General features: G+C 56.4%; 1 protein-coding gene across 4 annotated transcripts in view; it reads right to left on the bottom strand.

Annotated features, from left to right (window-relative positions):
- MGAT3 (beta-1,4-mannosyl-glycoprotein 4-beta-N-acetylglucosaminyltransferase) overlaps positions 1–17,551 on the bottom strand; it is a 31,951-nt gene that overhangs the window by 6,370 nt on the left and 8,030 nt on the right. The window contains exon 1 of one of the 4 annotated variants that reach the window (XM_019734537.2): positions 14,714–14,899. The exons of 2 other annotated variants lie outside the window; for them this stretch is intronic. The gene's annotated coding sequence lies outside the window, so the exon portion shown is untranslated. Of the gene's footprint in view, positions 1–14,322; positions 14,390–14,713; positions 14,900–17,551 lie in introns of those variants that run through there. One more of the 4 variants, XM_019734538.2, reaches the window with a different exon arrangement.

The following is a 17,551-nucleotide window of genomic DNA, read 5'->3' as shown; positions in this document are numbered from 1 at the left end:
GAAGGCTGGAAGGTTTCAACATTTTCTCTAAGCTACATGGTCATAAGGCACAGAATCATGAATGTTTGATCTAGAGCAAATTTTAAGGACTGTTTCCTCCAACCCTTTCATTTTATAAAGGAGAAAACCAAAGGGCTTCAGGGACCTGCTCAAAGTTACAAAGCTGGGGTGTGAAGCTGGGTGACTTGACTCCCACGCTATGTACCCTTCCTGGTCCCCGGCAAGCTTGTCAAGTACAGTCGGGTGGCCAGTCCTCTGGCCAGGGCAGTACTTGTGCCATCAAGTCCAAGCTGTCCCACCTCCTCCAGTTTAAATGCCTGACCCTCCTGGAGCCTGCCCACAGGGGGCCAGCACAGCTGACTGCAGGCGGGCAGGACAGTAGGGGGTGGGGATCTGACCTCTGCTGAATGTCAGCTGTCCCCGAGCAGCTGGGCCTGCTCTCTACTGGCATTTAGGAAGGCGGGCTGCTCCGTGACATCATATTTGAAGTGGGTTCCATTCTGGGCTCCATAAGGGACTCCAGCCATGCTCTGGCAAAGTAAGACTCCAGCCATGCTCTGGCAAAGTGAGACCAGGATGACCAGAATGGCAAGGTGAGTAGAGGGGCAATGGAGTGAGGCCCAATAAAGGCAGGCGGGTAGGAGTTGTTGCCATGGCAGGGACCAGACAGAAGGCAACTGCAAAATGAGGTCAGCACAGCAGAAGCCTCCAGAGTGACCCAACTGGAGGGGCTTAGGAGCTGGCTAGGCAGCCCTGCCCCTTCTGGAGGACTGTTTTTCACTACTTGGGACCTGCCTCTGTGGGACACACGCCAATCCCTGCCCTGGTTGGACTAAGATGGCCTGTGAGCTATGGAGGCCAGGGCAGAGCAGGCCTGCCACTCTGACTAAACACCCTGGCAGCAGCGAACAAAGGCCTTAGCAGGTAATATAAACTCAGGGAGGCGAGGAAACACCCTGCTTGGCTCAAAAGGACCCGTGACCCTGCTGTGCTCACAGTGACCTAGCTGCACTGGCCAGGCTGGCTTTCAGGATCTGTTTACACAGCCACCCGTGTCCTTGAGAAAACAGACTCACAAATGCCTGGGATCGCCCTCTGATTCACTGGGGCATGAGGCACCTTCACAAAGCCCCAGCGTGGCTTGCTGCTGAGAATCACGGAACTGAGCATGTTTTTCTCTCATCACTTGGGCTGCTAGGAAGCTCAAAAGTACATATACGGTAACCAGCCCAGAGCAAATCTGCGCCTCGCAAACCACATTTTCTGGGACACTCATGGCTGTCTGTTGTTGTTTTTTTAACTCTTTTTGGCCCAATTCCTTTTTATCTTCATGTATTTTGATAAGTGCTTCAATTACATTTTTTAACTGAGAGACATATAAATAGGAAACTGAATAAACAAATAAGCTTGGCACCTGGGGTCTCATTTAAATCTTAACCACCCAGGGAGGTCATTGTAACTGCTCCGTTTTTTACAGATGGGGAAATTGAGGCTCAAAAAGATGACGAGACTTTCCCCAAAGGACATTAAGAAGGTGGGCTTGGCCAAGTCAAGGCTTGAATAGAAGTTTTGTTTCCGAGCCAGCACCTGTCTCCCTCCTTACAGCTGAGACCGTTTCCCTCCCTAGCTCAGGTGGCCTGGCTATGTGCTAAAGTCACAGAAGCAAATTGGGCCCCAGCTGACAGCATTTCCACCTCCATTATAAAGCTTCATGCAGAATCCATCACTTGTAACCAGAAAGATGACAGACACAACCCAGCCACTGACCAGAGCACGCTCCATGCATGACCTCACTGCATCCTCCCAACATGAAGCAGGTACTCGTCACCCCTGTTTCATAGATGAGGAGACTAGAGCCAGAGAGATGATGTAACTTGCTCAGTGTCACACAATTTGTAAGGGTCCGACTCAATTCCGCGGGGTTAATAGTGGGATTACATCCAGTAGTAAAGCTATCCTGAGCCCCTTCCATCTGTCATGGAACCCAAATGGGGTGACGGAGTCCTATGAAGTGTCCACCAGTGACCAGTGAAGACAACCCAGTGGATGGAACAGCCACCATCGCATCTGACCCACATAACACCCCGCAGGGTGCTCACGCAACCTGTACCATCCACTTGCTCAGCAGCTACTTCTAGAGAGCCTGCTGTGTGCCAGGCACTGCACTGGGCCCTGAAAGCACAGGAAACCAGGCAGTAAGAACCTCTGCCCCTGTGGAGCATGCACGGGTGACTGGGGCAAAGAACTGCAATAGACTAAAAGAAATGAGTCAACAATATTGTACGTTGTTAGGAAGAGTCATGCTCTGGAGAAAAATAAAGCAGGGTAAAGGAGAGGAGGGGGGCGGGTTTAGTGACAAATAGGGTGTCATCAAGAAGAGTAAGACTTGAAGAAGATGAGGGTGCAGGGCAAGAAGGTTCCCGGCAGAAGGAACAGCCGGTGCTCAGGAGGAGTGCATCTGCCGTGAGTGGAGAACTTCCAGGAGGACAGATCAGAGGGAGATGGATGGACCCAGAGCACACAGGGACCACGGCTGGAAATTCAGCTTTCATACGAGGATTCTGACAAGAGGGACTAGATCTGCCTTCGGTTTGAACAGGCTCACTTGGGCTGCACTGTTGAGAAGAGCTTGTCACCTCAAGGGCAGAGCAGGGGGCGCAGCAAGGAGTCTGCCGCACTGTCCCGGTGAGAGACCGGTGGCTTTAAACCGCGCGTGCGTGCGTGCGTGCGTGCGTGCGTGCGTGCGTGCGTGCGGTGCGTGCGTGCGTGCGTGCGTGCGTGCGTGCGTGCGTGTGTTGGGGGGAGGTGAGGTGAGTGACGCTTTGGATCTGAGGTCCCCTGTGAGTTCCGGGAATAGGAGCTGGGCAGCACTGTGCAGCCCAGCACACCCCACCGCCAACTCCTGCTTCCCAGGATGCATTAGCTAGAGGCCCTCCAGGAACTCAGGACCCCAGGAGGACATGGTGGTCAGGGCTTCTCCCCTTGCAGACACAAACACTCAGGGTGAGAGTGAAGGGTGTGGCCAAGGTCACACAGCTGCCTTGGTCAGCTTGGTCTCTGGATCCAAAGCTCATGTTCCTTTCACAGTAGGCTCAGTTTAGAAGCTTTACAGGATGGATGGAGGTGAGGTGAGTGACGCTTTGGATCTGAGGTCCCCTGTGAGTTCCGGGAATAGGAGCTGGGCAGCACTGTGCAGCCCAGCACACCCCACCGCCAACTCCTGCTTCCCAGGATGCATTAGCTAGAGGCCCTCCAGGAACTCAGGACCCCAGGAGGACATGGTGGTCAGGACCTGCCTGGAGATGCAAGTTTAGCTGAGGAAGGACCTGGGGTCTCCCCTGGGCTGGTCCATTGACCTCCAAGGCCTAGGGGGGCAGTTTTCTGAGGCTAAAACCCCTGTCCAGGTCCCTCCTGTTGCTGAGAATGATCCTGAGGCGGCCCGAGGCCACACTTAGGCGCTTCCTTAGTTCAGTAAAACTCAGAGTATTTCTCGAGGCCTGTTTGGTGCCAGGGCCAGCGCCACTTGGAACCCCAGGCCAGAGCCCATACTGAGCGCTCTCAAACCCTTCCTGACTGCTGGCACAGAGCACTGAACCATCGTCTTCTGGGTTCATATGACCACTGGGAACCTGAGCCTCCAAATCACTTGGCCTCTCTGATGCTAACTCCTCCATCTATAAAACCGAGGGTGATCATTCTTGCCCTGCCCACTTCAAATTAGTCACCGAATCAGCAAGGCCCGTCCCCAGCCGTCCCCTTCCCAATGCTCGCTGTGCTGGGTTCATCTTCCCTGACATCTGTCTCCCAAGTGGGACTAAGAGCTCATGGGCAGGAGAGGTACACAGCAAGTGCTCAACAAGAGCGCCCTGCCTTGCCCTGGGCCTGCCCAACGAGCTCACTGTCCCTTCCAGGCGCATGCTCTGGAACCGGACTGCCCGGTTCTGACCCTGGCTCTGCCTTCCTGCACAGTCTTGGGCAGGTTACTTTCTGTGCCGCCTTTTCTCATCTACACAACAAGAGTTCAATAAAAATCCACATCAAGTGCCTAGCACATAGTAAGCACCGATAAGTTTGAGCTCTTCTTACTGCTGTTGCTATTCCCCAGCCTGGCAGAAGGTAGCGAGCCTTTGCAGGAGAGGAACGTTGGAACAAAAGCTCGGAGGAGAGCCCTGGCAGGGCGGGGACCCCAGTGGGAGCTGTCCTGTCTCAGAGCAACAAGGAGCAGAGTGAGGGGCTCAGCAAGTGGAGCCCAGGCAGAGCTGGAGCCTGATGGGGGGTGGGCGGGCTGGGAAATGCTGCCCCGCTTCCTGGGGCTCCAGGGAAAGGAGGGAAGAACGTGAGGCAATCTGGGAACCTCCCTAGAGGAACCCTCACATATTCCAGGAGTTGCACCCAGCCTCAGGGACCTGGGTCTCCCATCTGAGTGTGCGAATGTGGCGAGGGATGGGCCAGAGGCTTCCTGGTAGCCAGTTCATGGTGGATGAGGAAGGCTGAGGCTGATGCAGACGCAGGATGGCAGCAAGACCAGCCCGCCCTGGGCCTCCTCTGCCTGTGCTGACTTGCAGCCTTTCAGCCAGCCGTGGCCATGCCCTGCCTGGAAGGTCCCGGCTGGGCAAGTTTTCATCCTTTCCTCCCTCTTTCCACTTCTCTTTGGTTCCTTTTCACTTGGGCTTCTGCTTGGAAGGCTGATGGGTGAGGGAGGGAAGCAAACCCCACAATCCAGCCATGACCTCAGCGTTGGGGCTCCTGGCGAGAGAGAGGACAGGTGCTCCCTGGAGACTGCAGGCTGTGACTGTGGAGCTGACCAGGCAGGAGCAGCCTCCCTAGTGCAGACAACCTGACAGCTGTCACCGGGGTGCTGGTGACAGGAGGCTCCCAGGGAGCTCTCCGTGGTCCTGAGCTCGCCTGCGCTGACCAGGCTCCTAGCTCGGCCCTGGGGGCGCCTGCCAGAAGCCTAACCCTGGCCCCTGCCAGCCTCTTCTGTGGTTCAGCGGCTGCTGTCCTCATGCCCACTTTTCCTGTCCACCACCTCCTGGCCCCATTCCTCACCTGCCTCATGACACTGATCCCTCAGCTCTGCGAACTCCTCCAATGGGGAGAAGGGGCCAGGTGTGGTCGGTGTCCAGCAGCAAATACATCCAATACCTAGTAGTGCTCAGAGCACTCTTGGAATGTCAATGAGGGTAAATCTCAGATGTCATCCAGCCCACCGTCAGTCTCCACTCCCGGAATCCGCCCATCTAAAACTCACAGCCTGGGAGAAACCAGATGGACCCTCACCACCTCTCCAAGAGTTCATCTGCTTGAAAGGGCATCTTGATTTTGAGCTGAAGTCCACCTCCCTGTGCCCACCTTCCACCCCCACCCCAGTCCTGCCACATGTGACCTGAGGGCTCTGCCCATCTCCATGAAGAAAGCAGGAGGGGTATCTCTGCAGCCAACTCTGCCATGCCCAGCAGCTCCTGAGACACAGGGTAGGCCAGTGGTTACAATGTCAGAACTGAAAACTGCCTCTGACCTTGCAAATTATTCCACCTCTCCATGCCTCAGTTTCCCCCTCCATAAAATGGACGTATAGCAGTCCCTATCTAATAGGGTTGTTGTTAGAATCAAATTCACAACAAGGACCTGTAACCGGGCCTAAGCATACAGTAGGTGTTCAGTAAATATTGGCTTCCAGTATTACTGGAAGTCAGGAGGATTTGGTTTGAATCCCAGTGCTGTAAGTTACTAGCTGTGTGGCCTTAAGCAAGTTACTTAGCCTCTCTGAGCCTCAGTCTTCAGGTATAGACAGGTATAGACAGAAGACATCATCATCTCCTTTACAGTCCAGTGGGAGACCTGGATGAGCCGAGGTGTCAAAGCATCCTTCATGGAGCACAGCACTCGGTAGATGCTCTAAACATGCCTGTTTCTTTCCTTCCATTTGGGTTTCCTGCCAGATGAGCAAATGCAGATGACCCAACTGAACATGCCAGGCCTGGCTCCTGGCCAGCTTTGTTGAAGGACTGGGTCAGTTTGTGGTCACTTACCACTCATTGACTGACACCCTCCCCCCTACGGGGCATTTCTCAGTGACTCATCAGGCTTTCCAAACCTGAGCCCAGAACCCAGGGAATCTGGAGCCCCACGGAGGCTCCAGACTCCTCTCCCAGGGTCTGAAGGGTCCTCGAGTAAGAATATTGTCCAAACCTTCGCCCCAGGCCAGTGCCCCTGCCAAGTGCCCATCTGGCTTCTGCTTGTCCAATTCTTAGTGCCGCCCATTCCCAGCCCTTTAGGCTGCTAGAAATTCTTCCTTCTATTGGCCTGAGTCAGTCTCCCTTGAGTTTCTGCTTTTGCTTCCGGGTCCTTCCTTGGGGCTAAGCAGAGCAAGTCAGCATCTTAGGAGTCAGAAGACAGTGACCGTGACCTCTATACTACCCCCATCTCTGGGACTAAATAAGTGTCCTTCCAATGTGAAGTTCCATGATCCCACATGGAGAGACAGACAGTGGGGGTGGCTAAGAACACACAGATTCTGGAGTTCTGGCAAGATGCATGGAACAACGGACACTGTGTTTATTTCTTCACTTCTCATCATTGTATTCATTCCTTTGGTGCAGATCCATCAGGCAGGGCTCCAAAGGTCAAGCCTACATGCAGGGGTCACTCTACAGCCAATGCATTATCCAGGCTACTGGTGGACATTTACTGAGACCTTGCTGCATGCCAGACACTACTGCTGCTGTGAGAGTGGGAGAGAAATTAGGGGCTGATTCATCAGGACAACCCTGGAGGAATGCACTTATGTCTACACTTTGTAAATGAGGAAATGGGGGCTTGGAGAGGTGAAGCTACTCGCTTAGCCACACGGGACTAGTGAGAATGAAACAGATGGAAACCAAGATCTCCCCAGGCACCCTGCATTGCTGACAAGTAGACTGGGAGCCCAGCAGGACTGCAGATTTTGGGGTCCTGCCGCAGGCGAAACATGAATGGCCTCACTGTGCGAGGGTCTGGTGTAGCAGGACCCCCAGTCCCCAGGAATTCTGCTTCCCTGACACTCCCACAGACAGGGAGTTGGCTTGCAGGGCCAGGCTTGGTCAAGGACTCCATCTGTTTCAGGTGACCAGAGTCCTGGCAAGCCCTGCTCACCATGAGGCAGGTCGGACCTGTGGCTGCTCCCGGCCACAGACAAGAAAACCAAGGCCCAGAGTAGAGAGGTGGAGCTACACTGGGGAACAGTTCTTAGACCAGCCAGGCAGTGTTGCAGGAAGACAGGGCACCTGTGCCACCAGAGTACCCACCTGCCTGGGTACAGGGCTCTGCTGGCTCAGATCCAGGGTGTGGGCTGGCTGAATGCTCAGTACAACACCCATGGCCAGAAGCCCTTTCCATGGGGAACCCCACCCCTCCCTCTGCTCCAGAACCAGCTCCTGTGCGCCCTGGCTCTGTCCTTCCTCCAAACCCCTCCCCACTGCATCCGATCCCAGCTCCTGCCAGCTGCCTGTGAACTTTCCCACAGAGTAGTGATCACATGCCCGGAAAGTTGGTTCCCAAGGCTGGGACCTGCCCTCGATCCCTGGGGCCTGCTCCCCTTTCTCTACCAGTCACTGGCCCATCCAAGATATCAGCTTCTGGTCCCCAGAGGCCCGTGGGCAGTGAAGATATAGAACATTTCCACCATCCCAGAATGTACTATGCACAACACTGAAGGGTAAACAGATTAATTATCCTCAGGAACCAGCCAAAAGGGTGGCTGTACTCAGAAGCCTGCAGTGGCTCCGTCCAGCACTGAGGTTCATGGCTGTTGTGACCCTGGCCTTTCGATGTACCCCCATCTTGCTTTATTCAAATGAATGCAATGGTCACCACTTATCACACACTTAAATATGTGCCAGCTGTCAGCTGGGGGTTTTACATATACTTAATCCTCATAACCATCCTTGGAGGTAGGAATTGTTATCCCCATTTTACAGATGAGGAAACTGAGGCTCTGAATATACCGCAACTTGCAGAGCATTCCTCTGCTTACCTGCGCAAAGCCACTGCTCTCCAGGGCCTGCAACCCACACAGCTTCCACTTAGAGGGGGTGGGGCAGAGTGCAGGTGAGGCTGGCCTCAGCCCCAGGCCACTGAAGGTTCTGAGCAGAACGAGAGGGTCAGTCTGTGCCTCAGGGTGACCAACCTGTTAGATTCCAAAGCTGTCCAGTAGCATGCTCTGTGGTGGCAGAAACATCTAGGCCTGCGTTGGCCAACACACCAGTCACTCGTAGCTGCCTGTGGCTCCGACGCACTTGAAATTGACTGGGCGGCTGAGGAACTACCTTATAATTTAAATAAAATGTTGGTTTTAACAGCCACATGTGGCTAGCAGCTACCGAATTGGACCAAGTAGGTTTAGATGAGACTGGGGCGATGGGAGGCAGGGGGCTGGGTCCACTGCACCAGGCCTGCAGGACTGGGGTGGGCAGGATGTTGGGGAGACAGGGGGATGAGCTGAGGGAGGACGCTCTGTGGAGCATAGCCGTGTGCTGGGGACCAAGGAGCAGCCCTGGTGTCCCAGCCTGAGCCATGGGCAGAGTGAGGTCCTCGTTACATACTGGGTGATGGAGGGAGCAGAGGGAAGGACACAGCCCTGGGGGAGCAGCCTGACATCCCAGACTGGCAAGCGGACGGCTGGAGTGGGGAACTGATAAAGCTCTGTGGGTGAGTGGAGCGAGATCGGCCCTAAGCATGGGAGCTGGGGTGTAGCAGGGAGCAAGGTGGGGGGAAGAGGTCCCCATGGAGCTCCGTCAGGGGGGTGGGGGGGGCATGTGTTGGGAAACCCCCAGTGTGGTGCAGCGAAGTGGGGGGAGGGTGTCCTGAGTCTGGCGAGGGGCACGTGGGGTAGCAAGGATACTCTCCACACCTTAGGGGCTGTTTGGACAGAAGTTTGCAGCCAAATGCTCTAGTTGGGCAGAGCTGGGTGGGGCTGGGCAGGGCTGGGCAGGGCTGGGGAGCAGTGGGCCAGGAACATTCCTCCCAGGAGATGGCGCCGCCATCATCACCACCTTCGTCATGGCAGTGGGCACTTACTGAGTGGCCCGGGTGCCAGACACTGCACTTGCCTTACTCCCTTTATCCTCCCAGTGACCGGGCAGTGAGGAGATGGCCACAGGGTGCTGAGGGACCTGCCTGAGACTCAGCAGGCAGCAGCAGCACGCACACCACACACACTGCTGGGGTCCTCGCTCCGGACTTCCACACAAGGTCTAGGCGGCTGCCTTCAGCCTTGCCCAGAGCAAGGGCCCCTCTCACGTCTACCCTGGTCTCTAGCAGGGGACCGTGGGCCTGCCGTTTGCAAGTCCCCTGCAGAACTGACCTCACACAACCCCCCTAGGCCCTTGAGGGGCCTTCTCCACCTGTGACTGTGAGCCCTCACAGGCAGCGCTCCATCAGGCTAAGCTGCAGTGATTTACAACCAATCTCAGAAAGGCAGGGGTTTTCCTCTGAAAGGCCGAGGGAGTCCAGGGGCCCTTCCTTCCCCCCCCCCCCCGCCGCGCCCAGATACCAACGGGCACAGATCACCCTGGACAGGGCCCCGTGTTGGGTTGCCACAGCTTAAAGAGGGTCAGCAGCTCTACAAGGCAGGGAAACCTCCAGGTGAGGCTTGAAGTCCCTCAGGGGCCCACACCAGGCTGGCCCCTGCCCACTGTGCTGCCCTCTTGTCCACACGCTCCTCCTCCCCAATGTCCATCTCCCTCCTGCCCCTTATTATTTTTACCCCAGCCCTGCTGGCCCGGAACTCAGAGAAGATCAGGGAAGGCTCCCACACCAGCTGCACCCACCACCCCTGGGGTTTCTGTTGACTTTCTGTTTGCCTGACCCTGGCCTCTAGCCAGCGGCCTAGCTGCATGGCCTGGGGATACCCCAACCTCACGCCCACATGGGGAAAGGAGGGCAGGTCAGCCACCCTCTGCAGCATGCACGAAGGGCTTCAGCTTCCTTCTCTGATTTTACCGATATCAACCCCCCTTACTATGGCAGAGTCCAAGTGACCAGCCTGGCTTGCCCTGAGGGTGGCAGCGCTGTGTCCGACCCTGACCTGGGGCTTTCCGCTCCCCACCGCTCCACTCTGCCTCAGTCCCTGCCTGGCCCCTGCCTGGGTCCCTCCAGGCCCACTCTCCCCTCACCTGACCTGGTACCCGCCTCAGCACCCCAGGGTGGCACGCCACAGGTCAGGCACAGTGTCTCGTTCCAGTTGCTACACTGCACTCCCAGCCCTTTATGGCTCCCTGGCAGCTGTCTCCTCCCTGGAGGCTGTCCCCCGCCCCCAGGCCCAGTGCAGGCAGCAGTTAGGTGGCTATGTGGGGAGCCGACCTTGGCCTGGCCTGGTGCCAGCTCTGCCCTTCACCTGGGCTGGTTTCCTGGCTCCACCTCTTCCTAACTAGGCTGCTTCCCCTCCCTGGGCCTCAGTCTCCTCGTTTGTACAACGGGGTAACCAGGCAGCACTGAGAGACGTTCCACCAGCCGGAGCCACTCCTTGATGCCAGGTGTCCGGGAGGCGGGAGTGCTTGCGATTTCCATCCACAGGTGAGGGCCTGTCAGTGCCCGGTGCTCGGTGACCCGCAGGCCTATGTCCCCTTGGAGCCTCGCCTGCTCCCTCCCTGGGCAGAAGGTCACCATAAACTGTACCCTGACTCCTAAGGGGCTACTGGACATTTTCAGTGGGACACAGATGAAAAACAGAGGACCGAGTACGTGTGAAAGAGCTGGAAGTAAACTCTCCACCGGTGGGGTCCACAGTCTGAATCCTGACTGCTGTTCTCCTGCACATGGGCCGTGGGCTCAGCAGCCCTGTGGGGTGGGCGCATTCAGGGCGAGGGGCTCTGAGAGGCTGGACTGTGTGTGGCTGACCACAGACGAGAAATTGGGGGGCCCAGAGGAGACCCCCCAAACAGCTCTTGCACTGCCTGGCTCCGTGTGCACTGTTAGCAAGGCATTCATTCCTATGTTTGGAATTACCCTCTCCAGGGTCCTCCTAAGAGAGTGAAGACAAATCTGGCTCAGAAGAGGACTGCGTGCTAGAGCTGTGAACATTCATGCTGCTGGAGGGCGGGGGTGGGGGTGGGTGCACTGGGGGTCTTTAAACACGCTGTCCCATATTCCAGGGTCTCCCTCTCCCTTCCTTCACACCCCACCTTAGCCCTTGCCTCACGTGGGGGGCTGTCCTCAACTCCAGCCTGCTCAGGAGCCCCCATCAGCCTGGAGAGAAGCTCCCCGTTGCCCTGTCTGCCTGCTCCATAGGCTGCGAGTGCCTGAGTCCTGCTCCTGGAGCCCAACACACAGTGGATGAAGGGCATACCCTTGGGCAGTTCTCACTACCCTCTGTGCCTCAGTGTCTCCATCCGTCAGATGGGAAAATGTCCACCCAGTGGGGTTGTTGAAGGTCCAAGTGAGGAGAGTTGAGAAGACACCCAGCGTGGGGGGACCCCCCCAAGAGCACAGGGACCTGGTCATCTCTGTAGGCAGAGCTTGGCTGGGACCCATAGCTGGGAGGGGCAGGGGTGGCTTAGGGTGCCAGGAGGGAGAAGGAAGGAGAGAGAGAGACCCGGGTCCAGCTAGAGAAGAGCAGCATGATCCTGTAATAATTAATTGAGCAGATGATTAATCATTAACAGAGCTTCTGATTAAAAAAAGTAGAAGAACCCAGCTTCTTCCAATTCATAAATAGGGACACGCTGCCAGTCCTTGGGCAAATGTTGACGGAGTCAAGCCCCATGTACACTTATCGCTCATATCCTTATGGAACCCAGAGGCCCCTGTAGCTGGGGCTTGCTGCTCCCTGCCCACCTCCCAGCCACTCAGTCTCCAGACCCGAATAATCCACCCTGCCCTGACCGGAGAGGAGAAGGCGGTGCCCCCCTTATGCTCATGTGGGTAACAGCAGCGGCCTCCCTGCGGGGCTGGGGCCAGGAGAAGGGCCCAGCCCCGCTCTGCCTTAGTGTACACATCTGTGGGATGAAGATCAGAACACCCACACCTCTCGGGCTCACTACCGTGTTTCCCCAAAAATAAGACCGGGTCGCGTATTAATTTTTGCTCCAAAAGACGCATTAGGGCGTATTTTCAGGGGATGTCTTAGTTTTTCATGTACAACAATCTACATGTATTCAAATACAGTCAAGTCATCTTCTTCTGGAACATCGTCATAACGTACTAAATGCATCCGTCTGGCTGACGATCTTACCTGGGGCTTGTTTTCGGGGTAGGTCTTATTTTGGGGGAAACACAGTATGAGGAAAAGCAAGGCCAGTGAGGCTGGGGCTGGGTGCTTCCTACCTCTCCAAGAATGGAAACTCATTTCTGGGCCCAGGCCTTGTGTGATGCCCCCAGCCCCAATCTCAGGAGGCAGAGGGGGGCGGGGCACTGGGATGGGGCAGCAGCTCCCTGGAATCTGGACTCACAGGGAGCTGAATTCCAATCCTGCGCTGGCCCCTCCTCCAATCCCTATGTAATCGGGTTACTTAATATCACCAGGCCTCAAAGCCCCCGTCTGCAATGTGGGACGTCCCAGCCCCTTACTTCATGCGGATAACATGGGTAACATCCGAAGACTCTTGCTGGACACAGACCAGTCCTCTGAGCTGAACTGAGGCTTGTGCCCCCATCTCCACACTGCCTCACCGTGTGCCTGGTGGGGGCACGGCAAGCCCTGTCAGCACCTCCCTCCAAAATGCTCCTAGGACCTAACCCCACCCCCTCCTCACTGGTCTCCCTCCTGCCCCCCTTTTTTTTCCTGTCTTTAAATTCTTAATTTTTGAACAAGGGGCCCTGCGTTTTCATTTGGCACTGGGCCCCACAAATTCTGTCACTGCAAAGTCCCCATCAGGCCACGTTCCCCCTCTCAATGCTCCCGCCATGACCCTCCTCCCCGCTCCACACTCAGAATGAAATCCAAACTGCTCTGTGCCCACAGGCCCTGCCAAGCTAGTCTCTGCCTTTGCTCCACTTGGTCCTAGCCACAGTCCCTGCCTTTCTGTCCCTCCCACACCCCAGGTTCACCTGTCTCAGGGTCCTCGCACTGGCTGTTCCCTCCATCTGACTGGCCGCCTGCTCGGCGAGACCTCCCTGACCAGCCAGCTAAAGTGGCCGTCCCCTCCCCAGGTCATCTGTTCCACAGCACTCCTCACTGGGGAAGCTGTCTGTCTCACTGTTTATGTGTTAGTGGTCTGCCTCTCCCACCCACATCCTGCTCACTGCGAATGTCAACAACAGGAAAGAGGGTTTCGTGCGAGTGTGGGCCTTGGTCACTGGTCACCACTGCTCCCCACCCCCAGGACAAAGCCAGGCTCAGATAAGCAGCGCCATAAAGAGCTGTTGAATGACAACAGAATTCTTATGAAAAGTGATGACAGATTCTGAGTGACAAGTATTGTCTAGTTTGAGGGTGCCTGGGGCAGCAGTCCTGGCCAGTGCATGCCCACACCTAGCAGGGCGCTCTCCCGTTTCAGTGGCCCAGAGAAAGCCCGGTTCCCCAGCTCTGCTGAGTTCAGCACGGGGCTGCCCGGGCCGTGCCAGCCCCTCCCACCAGGCTTGCCTGTCCTCCAGGGACAATATACAAAGGGCCACTTCAGCGTGGTGCCTCAGCGCCATCTCCAGCCCAGACGGTGGGGGAAGGGAGCGGAGGGCATGCCCCACCCCTCCTCTGTCCTCATGAGGCCTCTGCTAGCACAGGGCCAACAAATGGTGGGAAGGGCTTTGTTCCACGTGTTGCACCCAGTGGGGTGCCCCCCTCCAGAATGCAGGCAGGGGTAGGTCCCTGCACACCTAGGCAGCAGTAGAACGGCACTCCATGGGCACCTCCCTTTGTGTACAGGGCGGCAGGTGGCAGGTGCACCTGTGCCCTGGAAAGGCCCAAGTGCCAGCTGGGGTAAGGGAGAGAGAGGACCAGACCCAGTGGCAGGGAGGGCCCAGAGGGCCACAGGGAGGGCAGGGGCCTGGGCTCTAGAGTCAGTTCCCATCCTGCCTGGGACCCTCCGCTGCAAAACAAGGCACAAAGAACCGGCTCAAACACTTGTTGCAACAACGGGAACAAGTAACCCGTGACCTGAGCCTGGCACCGTGACCTTGCCTGACGCTCAGACAATTTCGGGCATTCCCAAAGTTCCTCCTTCTGGGCCCCATCAGTGATGTGACCATCCACCCAGCCGCCCAGGCCACGAACCACCCTAATGCCCTCTCTCACCGACCTGGCACACCTATCACCAAGCCCTGTTTTTCCACGCATGATACTTCTCAAATCCCACCCCTCTCCCAGTGCCACTGTCCCACACCGGTTGTGCCACCATCAATGCTCACCTGGACAACAGCAGCAGCCTTCCTGAGGGACTCCCAGCCTGGTTCCCATGAACCAAATAAAAGCCGCATCGGACACTGCCCCTCCCAGCTTGGAATCACTGTCCTCAGGATAAAGTCCAAACCCTCTAGGAAGCTACAAGTTTGTGTGTGATCTTACACCACTCCCCTGTCCCCATGCCTGTCCCCAAAGGAGTCGGCTGGACCGCATGCCCCTCCTCCAGAGCCCCCGACCCCAGGCTTTGGAAAGACCCTGCCTGGCCTGCCCCTCAGGGCCCTTCACTCCACACAGGGGCTGTTCCGCACGACTCTTCTGGGTCCCCAGCCAGACACAAAGGAGGTGTCAACCTTGGTTTGTTGAATGAATAAATGACCCTCCCCCAAATCCACATACCTGCATCTTTCCGTCAATGCTGTTGGGCTCTCAGGCCTGGTCTGGGGCTTGGAAAAGTGGCCACAGCTCCTAGTCCTGCCTGCAGTGCAACCTGGGCTTGCACACTCCAATAAGCTGGTTCAGCTACATGAATTCTCAGGGTCCCTTCCAGTGAGGTGGCAGTGGTAGAGAGGGGAGACAGGAAATGACTCCAGCCTTCAGAGTCCTCTGAGCAACATGATGGCCGATGGCCGGGAGGAGGCACGGGAAGGAAGAGGGTGGGAAATGAAGTGAAGGCTTCGAGTGGGTTAGGAGTCTCCCCACCGCAGCTGTGTGCCTGGCACGCAGTAGGTGCTCAACGAGCCACTGCTGAGTGCAGGAAGGGGCTTGAACTCTGGCTCTGCCACCCCAGCTCTGGGACCCCCGGCAAGAACCCGACCCTTCCCCAGACTGTTTGCAGAGGCATAAAAGGGGAGGCTGGTAAGATCCGCCTGCAGGGTCCTCACCTGCAGGGTCCTCGGAGGGATTTGGGGAGGTGATGAGGCTGCACCTGGCCCAGAGCCTGGAACCTGAGCACCACAATTAACCTCCTGCTGGGAGTGGTCCTCATGGGGCAGGGGCACAGCTGTTTGGCTCTGCGGCTCTGGGCACCTGCGGAGCCTCCCTGGAGCTGGAACAATAAGCCCTTTCTCTTTCCCTCCCCAGTTACTCTCCATCCACCCCTGCCTTCAAGAGCCACAGCCCCCTTGCGTCAGGACCTGTTTCCACTGGGGACACTCAGTAAGCCCTCAACAAGTGGCAGGGGACACGATGTAGGGCTGCAGGGGACACCACGTAGGGCTGCAGGCGCTGGGACCCCACTCCTTAGTACCTTGGGAGCGGACAATGTGTTCTGGCTCCGCTAATTACTTAGTCCTTCCCAACTGCTGGATCCAGTGTTCCAAAACAGGCCTCAAGGGTTCAAACATGCCACCCACTATGGAGATACAGCAGCGACAAAACCATCACCACAAAATGAGGTCATTCCAGGAGTCAGGTGGCCCGAGTCCCAGTCTCAGCAATGTCACTAACTTCCTGGGAGACCCTGGGCACCAAGTCCTATGCTCCATCTCACCTCATCCTCACAACCCCATTTCACAGATGAGGAAACTGAGGCTCGGAGAGGGGCCCCGACCTGCCCAAGGTCAGGCACCAGCAGGCTGTGAGGAGGGCCCTCACCCGGCCAAGCTCAGCAGAGATCACGAGCACCCATGGCTGCCAGTAAGGCTCAAGATCTCCCCTCCCTCTCTGCACCTCTGGGGCACAGGACTTGCTCTTTGGCTCGAGCTGACCCCAGCGTTCCATTTCCAGAAGGCTCCCAGTCTAGGTTTGCTGCTCCATTTCCCTCTTGAAGCTTCTCTGGTTTGAGTCAAGGCGTTCTACTTTCTAGGCATTGTGTTCTGGTGTCTGGGCCCCAAGTTTTCCTCTCATAGAAAGTTCTGCACCCTGGGATCTCCAGCCTGCCGCATTCTGTGTTCTTCGGCCAACAGGGTCCGGGCCTGGCACCTGGTAGGTGCCCCATTAATACTTGCTGAATAAATTAACCAGGCATGCCCAAGGTACCAGTAAGATTACACGTGGGCACCGTCTAAGGAACGTGCATTCATATGTGACAGAGCTGTGTGCATTTGCGGGAATGAGCCCAAAACATACTCATGGAAACACAGACATAGTCATACCCTGAAGTGGGCACCTCTGTGCCCCTGGCACTGAGCCCAGCCCCTGGCACATAGTAGGCACTCAGTGAAGAATTGCTGAATGAATGAATGAGTCCTCTGTACCAGGTAGTGTCAGGGGCCATGGGGGAGACAGAGATTGAGTTCCAACCCAGGGTCAGGGCTCCGTTGTGATTACAAACACCATTAGCACAGGGAGAACTTGACCATGTTACAGGAGGGCTGCCAGAAAGGCGCCTCAAGGAAGTCGGTAAGGAAGGCAGTCAACAGAGAAGCACAGCCGCTGGGCACCGGGGATGGAGGTGAGGCCAGCACTGGCTGGGAGGGTTATGTGGGAACGTGAGGGCCACATGCAGAGAACAGCCATGGCCCCAAGGCTGGAACGTGGGGTGTAGGGGGGGTCTCATAAGGCTGGTTCAGCGCCATAGGAAGAACGTTAGAGGTATGGATGGAATTCGAAAGGAAACTGCATCCCAGTAGCCCCAGGCCCAGACGCTCATTGACCCAGTTTCTGGGCATGAGAAAAACACAAGCTGTTTGCCACAGGTACACCTGTTCTGGGCAACTCCCAGTGGTGAGACCCCACCGCCAGTGCCTCTGGAGGCCGCACACAAGCAGTGACCCCAAAATTAAACAAATGGGGAGTTGGCTGTTCTCAAGGCACCCTTTTTCCCCCCTCTCTCCTTTAGAATATAACTTCCTCCTTCTGGTTGTAAAGGTTTATCATACATTCTAGAATATCTGGAAATCACAGCAAAAGAAACAGGGCAGTATCACGTACCACCCTGCCACCCCGGGCTAATACTTCGGCCTAACACACTGCACTCTCACACATTTTTTTTTCCTGCGTACCTTTCTGCTGGGATGAACTATAGACATGGATTTCCTGCCAGCTTTTGGGCAACATGCATTTTCTCTAAGGAGCGTTGTCCTCCACCCTGGAGGACTAAAGTGCCACCTGAGCCCTGGGGACTTCGCTCTTTCGGCTCCTTCCCCTCCCTCCGAGACCTGACTTGGATCCTGTTGAGAAACGCTCCAGCTTGGAACAGAAGTGGGGGGCAGGGATGCAGCACTACACCCCGGGCTCTCCTCCTACGCACTGCACTACGAAGGGAACCCATGGCCACTCTCCAGGGCACTTTGG

This window comes from Rhinolophus sinicus, linkage group LG02 (genome assembly GCF_036562045.2).
Source record: "Rhinolophus sinicus isolate RSC01 linkage group LG02, ASM3656204v1, whole genome shotgun sequence".
NCBI lineage: Eukaryota > Metazoa > Chordata > Mammalia > Chiroptera > Rhinolophidae > Rhinolophus > Rhinolophus sinicus.
This window is presented reverse-complemented; position numbering and strand designations above follow the sequence as displayed.